Consider the following 15,034-nt stretch of genomic DNA (forward strand, 5'->3'; position numbering starts at 1 on the left):
TGCGTTAAAGCTCTTCGGCTATTCTCTGGTCCTAAAATATAACACTGCCCATCTCTATCTGAATGGGTAAGACTATCTTTTTTTTTTTTAACTTTAAAGATTTTATTTATTTATTTGACACAGAGAGAGACAGCCAGCGAGAGAGGCAACACGAGCAGGGGGAGTGGGAGAGGAAGAAGCAGGGTCTCAGTGGAGCAGGGAGCCCAATTCCAGGCTCCATCCCAGGACCCTGGGATCACGCCCTGAGCCGAAGGCAGACGCTTTAACGACTGAGCCACCCAGGCAGGCGCCCCTGGCTAAGACTATCTTTAGTGGCCAGTCAAGTCGTTTTACATTCATTCATGTTTTGAATAGCCATGATATCTCAGCCATGTGCTCTGTTAATGAAACAAATATTCTTCCCTGCGATTACTTCTCTTAACTATTCTCAAATATACCCTCGCCCCAAAAGTTTCACAGTTAGGATAGCAGTATGAATTCATTTCTAGATGTCTACGTGATGTTTTCGAGTTTAGATATACTATGAGCAACCACTTGTGTGCTAGATACATTTTTACACGACCTATTTTAGTCAAAAACACCAAGTGCTCGCTTAGACAGCACATACACTAAAACTGGAACGATATAGAGAAGATTAGCATGACCCCTGCACAAGAGTATCATGCAAATTCATGAAGTGTTCCATATTTTTGCAGATACCTTCAAAAACCCCCCACCAATTCCATGCCCTTAAACTAAACCTTACTATGAAAATAGATGTGAGGATTAAATAATTAGCAACTAGTAAAAGATTATCCTTTTCATAATAGCCAGTGTTTGGAGACATTAATTTATAAAGTTCTCTATAACATTTCATGGGCTTTGAGTGGTCTACATGATACTAAATAGTTATTTCAACCACTGAAATGATCATATAATATTTCAAAAATATTTATTACCACTCCTTTAAGAAAGTTTTTTATGGGGGTCAATGAAGATTCAGGTAACTAAAAGGCAATATAAGTTATATGGTTATTATTGTTAAAGGGCCATAGAAAAACCTTGTAAAAAATCATGCCAAAGGAGGTTTATTCCACATACTGAAGGAATTTATCACTTATGCGGTATTTTGAGTAAGGCAATTAGTTCAGATTTAGTGAAGGAGACTAGAAATGGAAAGAACAGAAATAAAAATTTGTTGAATTTGTATTTTATAACAATTCTCAGAAAAAAAGGTTAATATGGTACTTAAATTGGCTGAAAAAAATAGATTTTTCTAAAACTGGTGTCCCTTTGGTAGTAACTTGTGGGTTATTTCTAGGGATAGAGTGGTTACATAATAAATCCATTAACTGTTCAATAATGAAATTATTAGATAATAAAAAAATGTCAAATCTGTAAAAGATTTAGTTACGAGCAATAAATTTGAAGACTATAGATAAAGGCATTTTGTTCTCACATGGAGATATTATAGTGCTATTTTTATTCTCTATATTTTATCTCAATTAATATCAAACTGAAAATTTTTTTATTATACAGCAATCACTAAAAGCAATTTTAGCTGTCAAATAGATGATTTTAGGGAGGTCAAGTTAAAAAACGAGGACGGTTCTCCTTGAAGTACTTTTATTCCAGAGAATTTTAAATTAAATTAGATTAGATTATTTAGGGTGGATGATAATAGAATGACATCCAATGCCATTCTGAGGTAACTTTTGAAAAGATTATAATTCAACATTTTAGTCAACATAACAAATGCACTTTCGTTGGTTTTCTTGATCTAGATAGTGTACATTGAGCAACAAAAGTAACCATTTATCTTCATTTTGAGGATATAAATGCCGAGTTAGAAATACTCTATTTATAGTTTTAGTACAAGGTTGAATGCACTTATCACACTTCATTGGTTGCACATTTTATACTTAGAAAAAGTGTTAAGAGTCTTTTTTATTGATTTGCAGGCTAAGCAATTTCATTTTTTGTTTTCATACTTTGACCTACAACCCTAGGATCCATTAGGGCACTACAATAGCAAGGTGTAGACACATCAACTACAAAGAAATAGAACTAAAATGACACTGTCTCCAGCTAGGGATGCATTAATAGACCTGAGAATTCAAACGTAGAAAAGGCAATTTTTTCCTGCTGGGAAGTGGAGTCCTCAAGGGAGCCATTTCAGACTGAAGAACATGATATGAAAATCAATAAAGGCCCTATTGTGCTACTGATGTGTCCGGGAAGTGTCATTTTATATCTTGCTAGTGGATATCTGAAGGAAGTTAAAGCTACTTTGCTCATAGTAATTGGATGAATCCTCTTTCATCAGTGGTCTATTTTGCTGCTCAAAGTAAAAGTAAAATATACTGCGGGGTCCAGTTTGAAATGAGATATCATGAAAATGAATTAATATGAAAACTGTTAGGTCTTTTCGGAGCCCTGAAAAAGAAATCAGTGATCAGTGATCACTTTCAAAATTCCTATAATTAACACATGAATTTAAACAGATAACTGTAAATACTGGGCCAATTGACAGGAAGCTGTGGTCGGAAAACAGCACATTGGCTAACCAGGGAAGGAAACTTAAAAGGCATCTTTGCAAATATCCGAATGATTTGCAGACACCAAATAACTGATTAGAAGATTTAATTTTGTGAATATGTATGCATTAAAACTAGAAGAGTTATATGATTGAAAATAGTCTAGATATTAATTCCTGGAATTTTTATTGCTCATGTTACTAAATACTTTTTTTTTCTTCCCAGATCACTATAATAAAAAGTATAAGAACTTTATGGCAACTATCTTTGGTTTCCCCAAAAGTCACTTAATTATCTCATTATTTCCCCCCAAAGTATATTTATCCTATGGAAAATCCTTATATTTTTTGTTTGCTACTATATATTTGAAAGAGACTATGTAAGGTAAGAGCAGCTATTAAAACAGATGAAATTAAGGATGCTAGTATCTTTTGCAAACAAAGGTGGTAATAACTGGCCATTATTACCCTGACCATGTGGAACAAGCAGAGGAAGGAATTCTGTTCTAACTCTCTTGGCAACACTCACCTATACATTTCAGTGTCTGAAAATTCCATGGATCTCTCTAAACCTGTAACATCTCTTATTCATTCCAGATATGTATTCTTTCAAATGAGCTTCATAAAAGCAAAATGTTTGTTGAGAAGACCTGAACTCGTATTATGAAAAAAATGTATTTTACCAATTCTAAGATGCACATTTTTTCTCATTTTGTTATCTGTGGAATCGGAATCCATTCTACGATCAGTAGCAATTTAGCACTATGTAATAGTTGAGCTGGCAATTTATTTATTTTTCTTAAGTAGCAACACAAAATCATGATTCAATATAACTTACAACATCTTAGACTTGATATATGGAATCTAATTATATACATGGCAATTAAAACCCATGAACAGCCATAGTTACACTATGGTTGAAATAGTAGCTATGATTTCTATAAATAACAGGAAATAGAGTTTAGATTATCCTGCATTGGTTCTATTACAAATTTCTTCCTTTTTTCCTCTTGCTGGTTCTGAATATTTATCTCCATTTCCTAAAATTATCAACATGGGAAAAATGTTTTTTTCTATGTACGTTGTCCCCCATCTTCCCTATCCTTCCTACTGCTGATAACTATATTTCTAAAATAAAAATTTGATCATGATATTCTCTTCATTAAAATTTCTTAATCCCTCTACATCTTCAGGATAAATTTCCAGCTCCCAAAATGATGCACAGAATCTATTATGATCAGAACTTCATTCTTCCTTTCTTTCTCTCCACTTTCCATATCCACCCTTGCCCATCTACAAAATAATTTGCATATCCTCATTTGTGAAACTTCGATGTGATTGCACATGGTGTTTTTTTCCATAGGTAAACTGTCTTGCACAATTATTGAACATAGTATTAACAGCTTTTCATAAATGAATAAGTAAATTGAATTGACAAATAGGGATTAGTCATTTACATGTATCAAAAACATCAATCTAATTACTTATGACAGTTCTAAAGAGGTTGATTTCACTTGCGCAGATATTTTTAAAAACCACACTTCAAATATTTATTTATTTACTAATTAGTGTATTTGTACATGTACGTTCACACACAAAAAAAAACTCAGAATGTTTTATTCTCTACCACCAAAAATATATTTTATTCTGACCTCTACAAAAATTATCCAGTGGTGCATTACCTGTTCATATCTGTTTTATGCAACAATATGATTCTAGTGCTAGGTTTTGATGAGATGAAGAATAAAACATTTTACTTCAAGGGTCTTAATTTCTATTTCTCTATCTTCCACTAGACTCTAAACTCCAAACTCCACACTCCAAGTGTGATTTCTTTGCAGTTGTATTTCCAACTTCTAGGCAACTATTTGATTAGGTGAATAAAACTGAGTTTTAGCTATGGTGCATTCTAAAGTATAAAGCTGTTAAGTAACGAACATATTCTTCTATAGCTGAAACTTTTAAGAAATGAAGTTATTTGAAACATGGGTATCGCTGTCAAGAAAAGAGAGGAAGATTTTTGTTTTAATCACTATTTAGTAAACAAAATATTTTAAAATAAATATGTAAACATTTTGTTATTAATATGTGAAAGTAATTTGTAAAACACAAAGATTAATACTGAGGAAAGTGTCTTTCTTGTGCTTGGATTTAACCAAGAGTTGTTTATAGCTTCAAGAAATCATATCACCAGTGGCAGGTGTACTTTTGATTTGAGTCACCAATAAAATGTACCTGTATTGGGAAGCCTGGGTGGCTCAGTTGGTTAAGCATCTGCCTTCAGCTCAGGTCATTATTCTGGGTCCTGGGATCCAGCCCCGCATCGGGCTCCCTGCTTAGTGGGGGACCTGCTTCTCCCTCTGCCTCTGCTGTTCCCCTTGCTCATGTTCTCTCTCTTGCTCAGTCTGTCTCTCAAATAAATAAAATCTTTAAAAAAAAAATTACCTGTATCAACTACACTTGGATTTGTATTTTCAAGGTGATCCTACATGCAGGTTATGAACCATCATTATTTCACTAATAATATGATCCAGCAGTTACATGTTAAGCTACATATAATTTTACTAAAATTAATTTTCTTTTAATTTTTTCATTATATAATACAAAATATTATATGCATACACATACAGATTTATTATATTTGAATTGTGAAGAAAGTGTTTCACAGTATTTGTTACCAAAAAAAAAAAAAAAAGACATTCGTTTCATCAAAGTGAGATCTATTGAGCTAGACTTTGAAGTTGCAGGTGGACTTGATAACATAACAGTAAGAAACTCACATTGTATATTAAATTTTGTGCAGTAGCTATACTGAAATTTTAATTCTGGAATGGAGTCTCTCATTAAAACCACACAGCATGAATAATAAGTATTCTTAAAATAAATAAATGCACTTTCAATTTAAGTGAGTTTTGTTCCATTCCTTCCCTATTTTTCTCCTCCTCTCCTCCATTATTTAAACTTCTGTTCATATACTAATTGTCCTTTGTATTTAATATGGACTTGTGTTTTATGGATATTGGTGGGGAATCTGTGAGTCTGTAGTAGAGTCCGTTCCTCCAAAAAGTTCTTGTGATTATTTTCCATACGGAAGTATTTTAGTTTTATCAATTAACTTCAGATTTCAAATACAAAACTCCTGGAAAGAGAACACTTTTTTAATTGAAGTATAGTCAACACATAATATTATATTAGTTCAGGTGTACAACATAGTGATTTGACAAGTCTATACATAATGCTACACTCACCACAAATGTAGCTACCATCTGTTACCGTATTAGAATATCATTGACCATATTCCCTGTGCTGTCCCTTTTATCCCCATGACTTATTCATTCCGTGACGTGGAGCTCTCCCACTCCACTTCACCCATTTTGCCCATGCCTCCTCTCTGGCAACCATCAATTTATTCTCTGTATTTATGGATCTGTATCTGCTTTTCTTTATGTATTATGCATTTGTTTTATTTATTTATTTATTTTTTAGAATCCACATAAAAGTGAAATCATATGGTATTTGTCTTTCTCTTCCTGACCTATTTCAGTTAGCATTATACCCTCTAGGTCCATCCATGTTGTTGCAAATGGCAAGATCTCATCCTTTTTTATGGCTAAGTAATATAAGAGAACATTTTAAATCAAATGTTTAGAATGTACTATTTTGTCTACCTGCTATCTCATTCAAATGAGAATTGCTTCTTTGTAAGTAGTTTTTGAAAGCAGGTATTTTGGTTTGCTTCTTTTATGAAATACTTTTCGCTTTCACTGAGATATTTGCACTTTGAGTGTACTAGCATTATGCGGGCACCCAGTTCCTATCTACCACATTGTGGATTTTCTTTTTCCCTCTATTTCTGGTTAAAATGTAGGGGTCTATGTTCTTCATGGCAGCTTTGGCTTCTGAGACACTATGGCCGTTGCCTTTCAGTTTCCTCTTCATGTTTGGTCGCTTATAGTATTGGGTAACTTGTTAGTCCATCTATGCAAGTAAAATGTAGGTTTTAATTTACAACAGGAATTTTTGTTGTTGTTGTTTGTTTGTCTGTTTTTTGTATAACGTCTAATTGGCTAAATTACCAATAGCTCAGTTTCAGGTTTTTCTATTTCAAAAGCCCTGCTTCACATGACTGGTGCAGGTATGTGTAATATTGACTTCATATTAGATAAACTTCTCTAGAGCTGTCTGTTAGACATTACTTGTTTTATTCTTATGTCTATTTTAATAGGTAACTCTGACCTTGAACTCGCTGCATATATTTGACTAATGAATATTTTATACTCACTATCTTTTTCCATAGCTTCAAATCTATATTTGAGATGCCTTCCAAACTAGCCAAGTTTCACGTGTTCTACTCTAAACTTTTCTTGACATTCCTGATGTTTTAAAAGCCAGGGCCTAATTTTGTTCAGACTGGTTATTCATTTGACCAATTCTTAGGCCTAAAAGGGGAGAAATTGACATTTTTAAGAACAGAAGGCATATCTAGGAATAGGGTTTGTTTGTTTTGTTTGTTACTTTTCAAAAGATTAAATTATTACTGAATTTTTCAACTCAGCATTGGATTCTCTGTGAAAAAGGAGGGTCATGATTTCGTTTGTTCCATGGATAGCAAAGACAAGGTGTTTGAAGCTGAGGAAGTAGGTCTAAGATGTTGCAACCCAAAAGGCGGAAGTAATTAAAAAAAAAAACATGATAATTATGATAACACACACTTATATATGTGAGATTATTCCAAACACTTTGTATATATTAACAGTTTAATTCTCGTAATAACCCTGTGAGGCAGATATATTATCACCACAATTTTTAGATAGGCTGTGGCCCAGTGAGGTTCAGATGGCTCACTAATTGTCACAGAGCTATTAAATACGGGTTTTGAGTACAAATTTCAGAATCACTCTTATGCCTATGTATTATAGTACATGAAAATTTTTATTTTTACATAGCCAAGACAAAAGAGAAATTGAAGAAGGTGAGAGATCCATTTGTAAGATTTATCAAGAAGCTGGACCTTAAAGAAAGGGTGGTTCGTATGCTATAATGAAGAGACAATAAAGGAGGTCTTCACAAGTAGCCTGATACAAATCCCAGATTTGACATTTGCCAACAATGTTGCTTTCTTGGACAATTTATTTAGTCTCATTGACCATGAATTTCATGTTCTGTACAATGGATACAACTATGACAACTCTTCAATCTGTTGTGAGGACTAAAGGTTAGGGAACAAACACTATACCATAAATGTCAATTTTTCCTTTTTTTTTTCTTTTAAGTGTCACTAATAAACCAATATTTTTTAGATGGGGGAAATTTGGGGGCAGATACTAATTGTATAAAGCTCAAAATAATCACTACATGATCCGGAGCATTAAGACTATCCTGGATATGTAGAAAAATTTCCTAAGGGAGACATTTTTGGTATGACTCAGTGTAAGGTTGGTTTAAGGTTCAGTGCATCTTCACTTTCCTTTTGGAAAGCAATCTACCAGATGCACTTTAAAAAATTTTGCATCTCTTTAGTAGAATAATTTCACATCTGGAAATCAAACTGGAGGCAATGATCCTAAACATGTGAGGGAATTTGTGAAGTTCATTATACTTTTAATGATAATAAGTAAACAACTTAAATATTGACTGCAAGTAGAAGAATTAAATAGATGATATTTAATATAATATTATGCATGAAAACATTTCTGAAAGAGTAGGTGTCTTGTTACTGTAGGTAACAGTCTGTAACTTCTGTGGACATTATTACAATTGTAATAAAGAAACAAAATAAAATTAAAACTCTAGGAAAATCTGGGGGAAAAGGCAAATGTTGGCAAAAAGAAAAAAAGAAAAGTTGTTAAACTGATTGTCGTATCTCTTCTGCTATTACTAATTTCATATAGATTGATCTACGATTGAATTGTTGTTCTTGCTCAAACCAGGAAACATCATTCCAATGCTTTGTCAATGGGACCACTGCACTTGCTTTAGACTAAAATTTGTACTTTATAAAAAAGTATCGATAGTTCATGCTTCCCCCCTTTTTTTTTAAAGATTTTATTTATTTATTTGATGGAGAGAGAGACAGCCAGTGAGAGAGGGAACACAAGCAGGGGGAGTGGGAGAAGCAGGCTCATAGCGGAGGAGCCTGATGTGGGGCTCGATCCCATAATGCCGGGATCACACCCTGAGCCGAAGGCAGACGCTTAAGCGCTGTGCCACCCAGGTGCCCCCATGCTTCCCCTTATTAATGTGATTTTATTAAATTAAAATACTGTCAGTTTAATTATAAAATCTAAGTTTATTTTATTTACTTAATATTTTATGATGTTATAATCCAATTTAGATTATTTTTTGTCTAACTATAATATTAAGATGATTTGGCATTCATTTTGCTTTATTTTACTTGAAAAATCTCTTTTAAAAGGTTTCCAACAACTATGCTATTGTCGATACTATTTCTGGATTTTTCTCAGGCCATCAAAAATCCGTTGTCATCTTACAATATTCCAGAAGAATAAAGTGCTGTGGGCTGCACATCTAAAGTAAACGGGTTCTGTACTATTTTACAAAACAATGATTATGACTTACAGTTGCTCAGAACTAGCCTTGAAAGACTGTCTCGGCCTTATGTGATACAGACAGTTGTATACCAAAGATTTGCAGATTCTGGAAACAGCTAGTACCATAAATAAGTTATTCAGTTGGAATTACAGGAGTATAATTAAGGACTCTGGAGAAGGATCTAGAACAGATTTGTTTTCCTTCATGTAACAAACATTGTAGTGATTGCAATGTATATGTATACATATATCTATCTATATATATATCTATATCTATAGATATAGATATATATATATGTATGTATAGATATATGTATCTCATTTGGATTGCATTATGCTGGATACAGCATATATATGCATATGCTGTATATATGCATATATACAGCATATATGCATATGCTGGATACATATATATATATATAAAATAATATATATATATATGACAGGTCTTCTTAGATTTATATTTGACAGGAAAAGAGAGAGACATATGCATAAATAAATGTAATACTAATAATGACCATGAGAATTTTTCTTTCAGGTTGTTATTGCTTCCATTCTCTCTGTGATTAGCCATTTACAGATGATTCTCCTGAAAATATTTTCCAATCATTATGTTCATATTTACCACCTCTGTTCATTTTTCATTAGAAGCATAGTGATTACATATTCAGTATGCCACCCTGAAGTCATACCAGAAGCTTGTAAGAGTGTAAACTCCCCTGTTCCACCAGTATTTATGAAATGATCATAGTAATCATTAATACAATTAGGTACTAGTCAAACATATTGACAGAACAATTCCCAAATACAGAAGCATATGAAAAGAGAAGGAACATAATTTCTTTAGATTTTTGTTTAGATGAAAGGGAAGAAAAAGCAGACACTAATTAAGAAGTAGAAACATCTTATTGGGTCTCTCAGAGAATTATAAATGCAAAAAAAACAAGTTCTAGGTTAAATTTTTAGGAATAATATAAAAAATCTTGTATAGAAATGGCCTTAGAAAATTTTCCTGCTTTGGCCCCACCAAACATCAGAAAAAAATGATTTGTTGTCCATTAATTACACTTTTACACTGAGAAATTGAGTTTGTAAACACAGCATTTCCTGAAAGTGAGATACGTTTGCTTGTCAAATTCACAAGCAAAAGGAGTTTCAAGTCTGTTGTTCTTCCCATGGAAATTTGCACGAATGCTTCATATAAGTGGAGCCTACATAATATCTTAACATTCTAACTGAAAGAAAGTAGGGAAATATAATTTTTTAAAAAAATTTCTACCTTGAGTTTCTACCTTGAGAATAGGTCTTTAACAGATTTGTTTTAGAAAAGTCTGGGGGAAGAAAAGAAAAGAAAATTCTGGAGAGAAAGATGTAAATTTCCAAATTTCCAAATATGACTAAAGTGTTCAAAGGTTGCAGGACAGCTAGAAATCCTGTCTATCATAATATTATTTGGTTTTCTTTAAACTGAAATGATCAAATCCATCCTTTAAAACCCTTGATAAAGGATTACTCAATAATTTTAAAGAATAAAATCATCAAAATTCAGTATATCTTTTTTGTTAATTATGACTACCTCTCATGTGGTATAATACTTCAATAATTTTACCTCAATAGGTGACATTTAATTTAAATAATCTGAAATAAAAGTAGCTCTAAGTGTTTTCTGGGTATGAATAAGTCTATTATTATCAATAAATTTTTCCTGTCTTTATAGTTTGATAATAAAGTGTGTCCTTTCAGATCAAATAAGAACTTCAGATAGAACTATGCAACATGAAAAATAAATACAACTGAATAAAAAATTATGATACCTGATATTTTAGAGTTTATCTTTAGTATAGCGATTTATTTGTGTATTATATTAAGAAAGAAAAAAAGGATTCAAAAAACATCGGCTTGTAAAACATAATTGGTCCTATGAAATCTAAGTTTAAAATACCAATTAATAATTCAAAATATTTGCAAAAGAATTGTTTGCGAATTTATTCTAGAATAAATTAAAATAAACAGGAAAAAGACCAAAACTATATCAAGTATTCAATAAAAGGGAATATGGGAGAATCAATTCTGTGATACTTGAGATAGCCAAACAACAAAATTAAATTTAAAATAGTCAATTGATGGACTTTACAATACAAACCAAGAAAAGTAAATGAGATATTGCAAATTTAGGGGAAAAAGACTACAACCATATTAGCACTGCTGAATTCTGATTTTGTATAATGAAAGGCAAATTTGAGAAAAAAAGTTCCAGAAATCAGAGATGAAAGACAAAGAATCGATATGACTAAAGAGATGAATTAATTAATTATGTACCCATTCTTTGAGCCAGTCAGTAAACTTATACTGAGCATTTGTTGTTCGTCCTGAAATATTGTAAGTACTTTGAGTAAAAAACAAAATGGCAAAAGCAAAATCCCCCTCCTGGTGAGGGGGGTGTCTGTTCTTGGAGTAGACAAAACGAAGAAACCAGAGTACGTGATGTAAATTCTGGTGATGGTAAGTGCTACGAAAAGAAACAAAGTATGTAAAGAAGCTGAAGAATAGTAAGTGATTACTTAAAGTTAGGATGGTGAAGGAATACTTCAAGGAAAACACCTTAAAAAGAAAATGAGTCATGTTAAAATCTGTGGAAAGCGTATTTCAAGCAGAAGCAAGCACTATGTACTGTACCTACTATTTTTAGTGGTTATAATACATTTAAACAATCATGTTTAACATGATTGTTAAGGATCTAAGTCTCCAAGTCTCAAAGTTTAATCAATACCACTGTTTTACTCTGGGAAAGTCTATGAAGAATACTTTACCTCTATTATTATTTTATATTTTAGTTTCACATTGTTCCAACCTCCAAAAAACTTAGTTATTAATGTTTCATTAAATTTTCATATAAATTTACTAACATTTTAAGCATCTGTTCTGTTTTTTCATTCATCTTGCTTTTTTTTATTTATTTATTTTTTTTGGATAACTATACTGCAACTTAGTACAACAGATTTTTGAACACTAGATTCATGTGGGACTCACTTGTGGATTTATTTTCCTGGTAATAGAGTGACTTCTTTGTTTAGTCTTTTTAACTACTCCAAAGTCTGCCTGATGAAATAATTTTAATTAGCCATTTTCTTTCAGATCTAACTCTAAGAACGGCATTGAGGAGTATGATCTAGATAAGAGCTCATTGATCGAATTTATGTTAATTCTTGAGAATATGGCTGACCTTTGGATAGTCACTTGAGAGGCAGGGGAGACTGAAGTTCTTAGAAGAAAGTGCAGTAATACACAATCCATAAGATAGATGCCTCTACAACTCAAAAGCATAAAATCAAATATTAAAGTGAGACTAAAATATGTTCTAAATATAAATGCAAATACATATCAAAATCATCAAATATGTGTATGTTCTTAGACACAGCCATACTACTTATAAAATTAATCTAGAAGATTAATCAGAGACATTAAATTTGTTATTTTTTAGTAACAAGTAAGTAAGTAAAACTTTCAGCATATCTAAAAATATGGCAGAAATCTTCAAATTTTTAAATATTGTTTTTAGGGAATATTTTGTTGCCATCAAAATCATTTTACAGAAAATGCTTTTAAGGAGTGTATATATATATATATATATATATATATATATATGATAAATTATAATAAACAGACTACAAAATATCACTAACAGAATAATAGTATCCTTGTAAGTGAACAAAATAATTTCCAAGGTAAGTCATGAAAAGTAGTGATAACATTTAACAAAATGTTAACAATAACCAATTTTGGCAGTTAGGCTTATTGCTGATATTTACTTTTTCTTTTATCTCTTTATTATTTTTTAATTTTTGTATTTGCTAAGTTAACAATATTGGATATAAATTATTAATTAGGAAACAGGGTCCAAAGCAAAAATTACGATTTAAAAATTTAATTCTTTACACAAAATTCCTCCTGCTCTTCTTTTTGATAAAGGGAAGAGGGGAAGCCTGAGTCTTAAAATTTAACATTTTCTGTGTAATGTCTGAAATAATGAACTAATGGAATTCTATCACCTTGAGATTCATGCTTCTCTACAGTTCATGGGAAGGAACACAGGAAGCTAACCCTCTTCTCCTGGCTTCACAATCACACATGCAAGATAAATATGACTAGACCTTTTAATGGGAAAAATAGGTCCAATCAATTCTATTTGTATTCTATTTATACCTTTGTATTTAAAAACCAGAACAGATATTCTTCTTTAAAAACAAACAAAACCTCTTAATTATATCAGAACAATGTAGTTTAATAAAAATATAATCTCCTGAAATAACATATTCCTTAATCCTAAACCTGAGAGTTGGATTGTTTTACAAAGAGCAGAGTGCTAATGTATCATTCACAGTTTCCATGCTAAGCAGAGCCTAATTTTAATCATGAACATATGTTTGAAGGAACCCTTACTGTTTCAAGAGAATGACTCTTACTGCATCATCCTCCAGTGAGATAATAGCATAGTTCATTTTCCAGTCAGGTATAATCTTTTGCTTTCAAGTAGATATGGCATTAATGACTTTCAACCTGAAAACCTGGTTAAAACCTATTTCATGATTAATTAGTCCCCTTTAGAAACTCAATTAAATGCTAGATGCCACACGTTAAAATGGAGAGATAATGACTGACAGAATGGAGAAACATGGGTGTGCATAAATTGTCTCTGACCTGATTTAAAGACTTAAACTGAAAATTTAACATCAAAATGAATATTATAATAATGTGTCATGTCCATCATTCTCTCAGCCAGGGTAGCATCATCAGGTTTTACCACAGTGTGAATACTGACATTGTTTCATTACGTTTAACATTTGTTTTAGTCGAAGTACACAGTTCCCACAGGGTGGGATATTGTAGTTGTCTTAGAACGTATCGATTTTCATAGCACTATGCAGACTTTTTCACTCTTTGGTAAATTTTACTTGGAGATATTTTCAGGATGATATCAGACCATCACATTAAAAGCATAGAATCAGAATCCTGGAAATAACTGTTTGATGAGATTGTTCGCTCCGAGAAGAACGTTAGAGCCATTTGGTCCAATTTTTCTTTTTTTTTTTTTAATTGCCCTACTCAGGTTCAGAGAAGTTGTTTGTAGTTGTGGTCATACAATACTTTTTAATGAGTTTATTTTAATATCTGGATGTCTGAACCCCAGATTCATCTGACATCTTTTTTTTTTTTTTTTAAGATTTTATTTATTTATTTGACAGAGAGACAGCCAGCGAGAGAGGGAACACAGCAGGGGAGTGGGAGAGGAAGAAGCAGTTTCCCAGCGGAGGAGCCCGATGTGGGACTCGATCCCAGAGGGATCACGATCACGCCCTGAGCCGAAGGCAGACGCTTAATGACTGTGCTCCTCAGGCGCCCCAATCTGACATCTTTTTAAAAACTGCTCTAAAAAGTGTGTTAGTTACTTGTTTCATAGAAATAAAACTTTATATGAACAGTAATTGTCGGGTACCAGATAAGTCAGGGTCCTTGGATGCAGCCCCGCAGCAGGCTCGCTGCTCAGCAGGGAGTCTGCTTCTCCCCTTCCCTCTGCCTGCTCCCCCACCGCCGGCTCCTGCTTGCTTGTTCTCTCTCCCGTGCGCGTGCTCTCTCTCAAATAAAGAAATAAAATCTTAAAGAAAAGAAAAGAAAAGAAAAGAAAAGAAAAGAAAACCATTGGCTTGAAGATAACAGACCCTAAAAATAGGGTCTTAGTGTATAAAATTAAATCTTTTTAAAGACTCAACTAGAAGATCCAAGATCCTCATTGAATAAGTGCATTGGGCAACCATTCTGGGCATAGAACTGTTGTGCACATTGGTCCTGCCTTGTGGATAGAGATTACCATAACACATACTAATGGAAGATCGTTTAGCTTAGAGCTCATAAAACAATTAAAATACCTTTAGCAACTATAATATAGAGAATACTGGATTAGATGGATCAT

At 32.6% G+C, this 15,034-nt stretch overlaps 1 non-coding gene across 1 annotated transcript; it reads left to right on the plus strand.

The window, feature by feature from the left end:
* The first annotated feature begins 584 nt into the window (after positions 1–584).
* LOC113257207 (U6 spliceosomal RNA) lies at positions 585–691 on the plus strand. Its single transcript, XR_003316876.2, has one exon. It is a non-coding gene; the product is annotated as a U6 spliceosomal RNA (small nuclear RNA).
* The last annotated feature ends 14,343 nt before the right edge of the window (positions 692–15,034 follow it).

The sequence above is a fragment of the Ursus arctos genome, unplaced genomic scaffold (assembly GCF_023065955.2).
Source record: "Ursus arctos isolate Adak ecotype North America unplaced genomic scaffold, UrsArc2.0 scaffold_4, whole genome shotgun sequence".
In the NCBI taxonomy this organism is placed as follows: domain Eukaryota; kingdom Metazoa; phylum Chordata; class Mammalia; order Carnivora; family Ursidae; genus Ursus; species Ursus arctos.